A 7,500-nucleotide genomic window follows, 5' to 3' on the forward strand; every position below is an offset into this window, starting at 1 on the left:
AGTCGAATTCTGTGCCAATCTCTCTTGTGACGTGTAGTCGTCTCCTCATTTATTGGCACTCATGGAATATTTTTCTCCAGAGGTGATTACAGATTCCGAAGCGGAATTATGGAAGATACGATGAGACGAATTGTCGTCAATAAGCGAATTGACTGCGTACTCAACCGTCTTCTTCTTCTTCAAGCACAGAAAATGACAACAATTCTTTACTTTACCCCAGTCCCTGACACTTGTACAGTAGCCTGATTTAGCAACAGAACCGTGACCCATCCTCTTCCTCTGAAACGACGATTATCGACAATTCCTAATTTTCTCTAAATTAACTGTTATCGCCATTTTATGACGCTTAGGGTTTGATAGGAATGTTCGATTAATAACGTACCCCTTCACTTAATCACTAGACTACCACATCGCTAAAAGCCATGCCCCCGGTTGTTCAAACGATGGATAGCGCTATCCGCCGGATATATCACTATACATTAGATAGCGCAATTGGTTTCGCTATTACTTATCCACTGGATAGTGATTTATCCTGCGGTCTGAACTTTATTCTTTCTTAATATGTCAAGATTTTTTTTCTTCCGAATGCCACTGTAAACGTGTATTATCACCCGCTAACAAACAAGTTTAAACAGGAGAAAAGGCACATAAGTCAGCTCCTCCTCTCCTCAGCACGTTGTCTGGTGACCGTCTGCTTTTAGCGGGAATTTTTCTTCCGATCCCATACGGTCCGGCTTTTGCAAACGACCCAAGGAGACGGAGGTCTGTTTTCTGGCTGAAATTTTCCAAAAGGTGAGTTTTGATCCCTATAAATTTCGGATCACTAGACTTTCAGCTAGGAAATCCGAACAGATGAAAAATTTTAGGGGATAAAAATATGCCTATATCTATCGTTTAAATACTAAAATACGTTTAGCAATGCTATGTCTTTTTAAAGTAGTTTTGAACTATATTCTAATTGGGTGCTGCTGATCAAATCAAACACCACAGGGAACGGAAAAATTGTTATTGGGAAGAACGAAAACACTTTAGGCATAAACTTTAACGCTTCGTATATTTCCATTTTTTGTATTTAAGTCCTCAGACGGTTGTTGTCGTAGTTCGAGAGTGTTTTGGCTTGTCACGCAATCTTTACTCCCAAAGTCTGCGTCAGTGGCTTCAGATAAAGTCGGTAGTGTGTACCTGTATATCAGGACATGGACTATAACAGGTGTTCCCTTGGTCGAGCGCTGTTTACTGACGGACCCGTGCGCCACTGAGGTGAACAAAAAGTTGTATCAATCGCAAAAATACATTTATTTTGCGAATATATCGAGACCCCTGTCCAAACATCACAGTGGAATCTGTTCCGAAGATATGTTAATGATTAACAGGGCACATGACGTCATTTGCACGGAATGCACACAAGTAAATATTTGTGAATTTTTGTGTGGGATTTCCCCACACTTTGTCAGGACCGGCGATATTTCTTTATTTGTATACGAGAGGCAAGTGTTTGTCACGTGGTCTCTCTTAGGAAGAGAGAGGACCCTGGGAATGAGTGCTTGTGCGTGGCTGCCATTACTCTTCTCGGCTGTTGTTTGGCGAATTTCCACTTTTTTTCTCTGTGCGAATAATTTACAAGGTAAGGAGAAGTTCACCAGTAGCCAAACACTTTTACTTGAAAGAGCTAACTGTTACCGTAAAATTTCCCTTAATTGCGAATACCATTGAGTCACCATTTTGCCGATATCATTTTGTTTTGCCACAAAAGTACCATGATCAGGTTATTTTTCTCTTTATTTTGTAATAGTGGTCACCAATGTTGCATTTCTCAGCAAGGCTATGTAGGCAATTAACCACTACAATAATAAACGAAGAAAAGTTGTGTGAAGTACTTGTAAACACTTTGAAATAAATTTGAGTTTTTGTTAATCTCACACAAAACGAGTTAAGTTTGAAAATATGTTAGTTAGTTTTACAACCCTTCAACAGCACAACTGACAATTTATGTTTATGTTTAGATATTTCTGGATTTATTTCCGCTGATGAATAAAGGTAGACGGCATTTACCTCTTTGTCGAACGCAAATATTTCATGAGTGTGTTCATGCCTGAAGCGCTTTGACTCTAACAAATTTTGACAGTTAATTGCAAAAGATTTGGTGGCTGTGAAACTCATATGCTCAATTACACCCAACTATAATGCGTCACAAGCCCTAACTTGCAAAATCTTTACTTCAGTGACTCTTAACTCTGTCAATCACCGCTCCCTTCTTCCCCCGTGATAACTTGGGGCCATGTCCAGCTTTGTCTGCGGACTCGGAAATACACAAACCACAGTAAATGGCATTTCCCATAGCAGATTATCTCAAACTTTACCACCGTCATTTAAAGGAGAACGGAAGGCTAGGAGTTGTATTTTATATGGGAGCTTAAAACTACTGAAACAGTTTAGATTTGTAGTAAAAAGCAAGAAAACGTGAATTTTGCCTTTCGAAAGTGACGCAAAAAGTCCAAAACCCGTGGTCATTTTCCAAATTGAACGTCCGCCATTTTGGACATCTTTTCTACCAAATAACTTCCATAAAAGGAATGCCCGCCGCCATGTTGTGACGTCACTGCGCACGTGCATTTTTCATGTTAACAAAATTTGTAAAGAATCTTGGGTCGGGTTGAAACTGCATTTAGCTTCGATTATGGCTGAGATCGAACCTTATTCTTTTGATCCTATGCGAGACAGTTCGGAGTCAGAGGGTGGCGATTTTCACTAGAGTCAAGATGAGTGCCGCAGAGGAAATACATCGTGGTGTGCCTTAGAGAAAGTAAAGCGAAGAGCATGGAGAATTGCCCTTAGCCAAAAACCGCAGGCTTTTCCCTACGAAGAACGATGTGTGCTACTGCACTGGAATACTCTTTAAAGAACGAAGTATGTTGATTAAATGGCTTGAATGTTAACGATGATTTAGAATAGTGTCAAAGTGAAATTACGCGACAATGCAAATCGTCAATACAAAATACAATGGAAATCAGCAATAGTCAAAATAAAATTCTGTTGCAATCAGCATCTTTCACTCAAGTCCCTCAATTTTCTCGATTTCTAAACATAAAGCTGGTGACCCGCGAAGGATTTCATAAATTACTTTCGTGCCTTACCTAAAACCTTCAGTGAACTATCGATCGTCGTTTTGAGAAGGTAAAGAATATCCAGTTTAAGGCTATGGTTGATAATTATGGGGCGAAACATTTTTTTCACAATTCTCATGTACGACTTCAATTCATGTCGTCAGCCTATCGCTGTTTCGTTGCTCTGTGCCTTTTTGACAGTGTTTTGTATTTAATCGGCATTTTATACCTGGTCCGCGTTTTATACTGACAGTATAGAAACAAATACAGATACTGTTGAAATATATTCCCTAGACAAGTTGCTTCAGTGAAAATACATGCATTGCAATAACATGTGATATTTCTGCTTTTTAATGCTGTTTGCTATTCGGTTTTTAAGCCTTGTAGCTATTGGAGCTCTGATACATTAGATGCCATTGTTGAAGGTGGAAATGCTATTTTTATTGAGACCATTAATGTAGGGTTCCTTAGAATTACCAAAGAATGTTAATATGTACATGGTGCCAGTATTGACATTAACTTGGTTTCCAGTGGACATGAAACTCTTGTATGCTTTCGCCTTGTAGTAAATTAAGCTCTGAGAAAATGATTTTTCCAATCTCCGTTTAGTTTGTATTTGTCACAAAATCAGCAAATATTCGAATTCTAAACTTTTGTTGATCTCTTTTAACAACCATCAAGAACTAAAGGTTATACAGAACTAACGATGTACATTCTCTGGTTCAAAATTGTCGGTAGAATTGCAACAAACACAATTGGTCTTGATTCTTCAGAGTTAATTTGCATTCCGTTTGTTTTATGCTCATATACTTGCACACATTAGATAAAAGAAACAGAAAGGAAAAAAAACATGAGATGCCACAAATCCGCAGAGCAGAAAAATGAAAGCACTATGAAAAAGAGAAAGGCCTATTCTGAACTTGAACCTGCAAAGAAAAAAGATGTGCTTGAATGGGCTTCAACAATTATATTACATTAATATCAATCAAAGAGCTTGTGCAGATGGTACAGGTCTATGGATCCAAATGAAAAGGAACGTCTTCCTACAAAAAACAAGGAAAACTCTTGAAAAAATAAAAAGTATGGGCAAAGACTTGGATTGCTGTATATGTTTTCAAACTAAAGTTAGTCAAGTTAAAAAAGGTTCGTATTTCATTTGCTCTGTGTGTAATTTAGAAATCTTTACAGAAAAAAAAAACATTCATAGAATTAAAGAAAAGTAAATATAGCATTCAGCATCTTTTCATAGCTGTCAAAAGGCCGAATTCCATGGCACAAAGTTTATAACATTAAATGTTGATGAAAAATGTCTGGAAAAACTGGAACAAGCTTTCTTGTAAGTATTCTTCTATCTTTAAAACAAGAGGCTACAAGTAGCCTATACTAGGGCCTGCAAAAGTACAGTGGTATATCGTTAATTTAGCACTAAAGAAAAGAAAAGAGAGAAGTCTGTCCTTCTTACATCGGCCTTACATTGCGATTCTCATGATGTTCGACCGTGTATGTAGTGAATACCCGGACCCAGATTATTTTCATTAAAGGTGGTGACAATGACCACTGAACACGAGGTAAAATTTGAGAAAAGCACATTGTTTTTTGCTGATCGATGGTTATTCTTGCTCAGTGTTTGAGAAAGGAAACGCTAATTGAACGGTTTAAGATGAAACGAAATGACTCATCGAAACATCTTTTGCAGAAAAAAATGAAAGAGAAACGAAGGTGACATGTATAAACATCTTTCAAAGATGACCAAACTTTCGAGCATTGATGCACGTAAAAAACACTTTTTAGATCACGATACCTTTCCAAATATTATATATTGGGGATTTACTAACCTTGCAAACTTAGTTAGTCGAGGGGTAATTAGCTCCGGGTCGCACTAGTTTTACGAAGAGACAATATACGAATATGGTTGGATAAAATTGGCCACTATTGTGACGTATTTATTTATATAACACTAAAAAGTCACGCCACGCTTAACAAACTAATCAGAGCGTGACGTGACATGGAAATAATTCAGTAATTAAATGTCTCTTCGGAAAAGGTGGGGAAGAAATAAGCGCCACCAGGCACACGACGTGTGACCTCCCCACCAAGATCCGGAACTAAGAACCCCGAGGAATATTAAACTGAAAACAGCGAGGATAAAAAAAAGTCCTGTAAGGTACTGTCGTGACCAGCAGCCCCTGTCTGACCTCGTCATGAACCGGACGCGAACTGACATTGAAAATAGAGGGGAAATAACATAGCAATTCTTGCCAACACCTTAGCTCCTTCGTAAGACAGATAACATATTGAGAAAGTAGTACATGGGAACATATTGGTAAAGTACATAGGAAGTGAGAGCGAAAAGAGTTCACAGTGAAAAACCCTCTTAGTATGGCAGCCCCTGACTGACCCACACATCAGAGAATCCACCGTGGCCCGTTAATACTAACCAGAGATGAAGACAAAATATACTGCCCCTATAACGGATGGTTAAATAGCGGTATTGAAAATCACCACTGCATAGCAGCTCCTGACTGACCCATACAACGGAGATCCAATCGCGGCTTGACTAGTGTCGTAAACGTTTAAAAAGAATTTGTTGGCTTTGAGCGGAGGCGGACGAATGTAAGTTCTAAAAGCGTCCGAACGCCATCTACCTAGGGCACGGATTTGCGAATCCGAAAAACCTTTCTCAGACGCATGGCACGCTGCAACAATGCGAAAGCTATGGCTCTTGTAGCGAGAACAATTAAGGCCGCAAAAGTTCAAAGCACGACGGAGCTCAATGTTAAAAGTATGTGTTGAAATTGCCCCGCCAGCTGCACACGTGAACAAGGAGCCTTTACGGTAAGAAAGAGTTTCGAAGCAAGCAACCGTGGACAATTTTCCTGTCGGTGTACGTTGGATCAGTGGCTTGATCTGATCGGCGTTATTTCAAGTTGAGAAACTAAATATTTTAAGCAAGAGCTGATACAACGTAGATTTGATTTTAGTGATGTACTTTTAGTGATGTACTATATTTCGGCTGGCCAAACCAGCCTTCTTCAGGTACAATGAGAGTTTACATGTTTACATGTAAACATGTAAACTCTCATTGTACCTGAAGAAGGCTGGTTTGGCCAGCCGAAATGTAGTACATCACTAAAAGTACATCACTAAAATCAAATCTACGTTGTATCGGCTCTTGCTTAAAATATTTAGTTTCTTTATGGTAACCCCAAGTTTAATGTAGTCGATTAAGGTCTGCACGGGGCAAAATGGTTCTGAAGGTTCGCTTTCTATGGTTATGACAAACGGTCGATGATTCGTGTTGTGTTTAAACTTAGTGATCACAATCTTGACAGCCGTCTCTCGAGAAGATTGTTTCAAAAACGTGACTTGATCAAATTGCAGAACGGTGTCAACTTGCTTTTTACTTGTGCAAGATAATTCACCTATTCTGAAGAAACCATAAAATGCGGTCATGAACATTGCCCCGAACAGAGATCTACGATAGGCAGATGGACTAGAATGCTGCAAAGCGCTAACTAATTCGTACAATAATGGACGTGAAATGGGCATACGAACATCGGCTTGACCGCGGCGTCCTAAGGACGCAAGAAGCTTTTCAACTAAAAATGATTTGGTCGGGTCGTAGTGGCCTTTGATATTATGTACATATGCTATGGCTGACAGGTACGAGTTGATGGTAGCAGGAGCTAGGCCCTTGGCACGTAAAAAGGAAATGAATAATGCGACACACGCGGTCGAAACGGGGAAATGTAAGTCGGCACTCTGATAGCGGGTGTAGAATTCAGTAAAGACAACCCAAGCACGTGAGTATTGTTTGCGAGACTGCTCCGACAATGAGGAATGTAGTATTCTTTTAACGTATCGACCACTTCTGCGGGAGAAGAGTCTCGGGAACATGGGTTGGCTCTGGGTCGGCATCTGGGAAGGCTTTCCTGAAATCTACAATCTGTAAACGAGAAATTAAGTCCGCCCGGGTATTGTCAACACCTGGTACATGATAAGCCCGAAACAAGATATTATGACGTAGTGATGTTAGAACAAGGTCACAGACTAAGATCATGATCATGGGGTGTTTTGAAGTCTGCTTATTGATAATGTCAACCAAAGCCGCATTATCAGTAAACAGAGCGACACTTTGGTTGCTCATTTGACATCCCCACACATGGAGCGAGATAGTGATCGGAAAGAGCTCCAGAAATGCAATGTTCAATGATTTCCAATTGGCAGGCCATTCTCCGTAAAACCAGCGCTTCCCAAAAAGCGCGCCATAGCCTTTTGAGCCCGCGGCGTCGGTGTAAAGTTTGAGGGGCGGTGAAACCCGCTACGGTTCGCCCAGAAAAAATGTACGGCCGTTAAAATCTCTTAAAAATTGAAGCCATACTTGTAAATCACGACG

The sequence above is a fragment of the Montipora capricornis genome, chromosome 8 (genome assembly GCF_036669925.1).
Source record: "Montipora capricornis isolate CH-2021 chromosome 8, ASM3666992v2, whole genome shotgun sequence".
Taxonomy (NCBI): Eukaryota; Metazoa; Cnidaria; class Anthozoa; order Scleractinia; family Acroporidae; genus Montipora; species Montipora capricornis.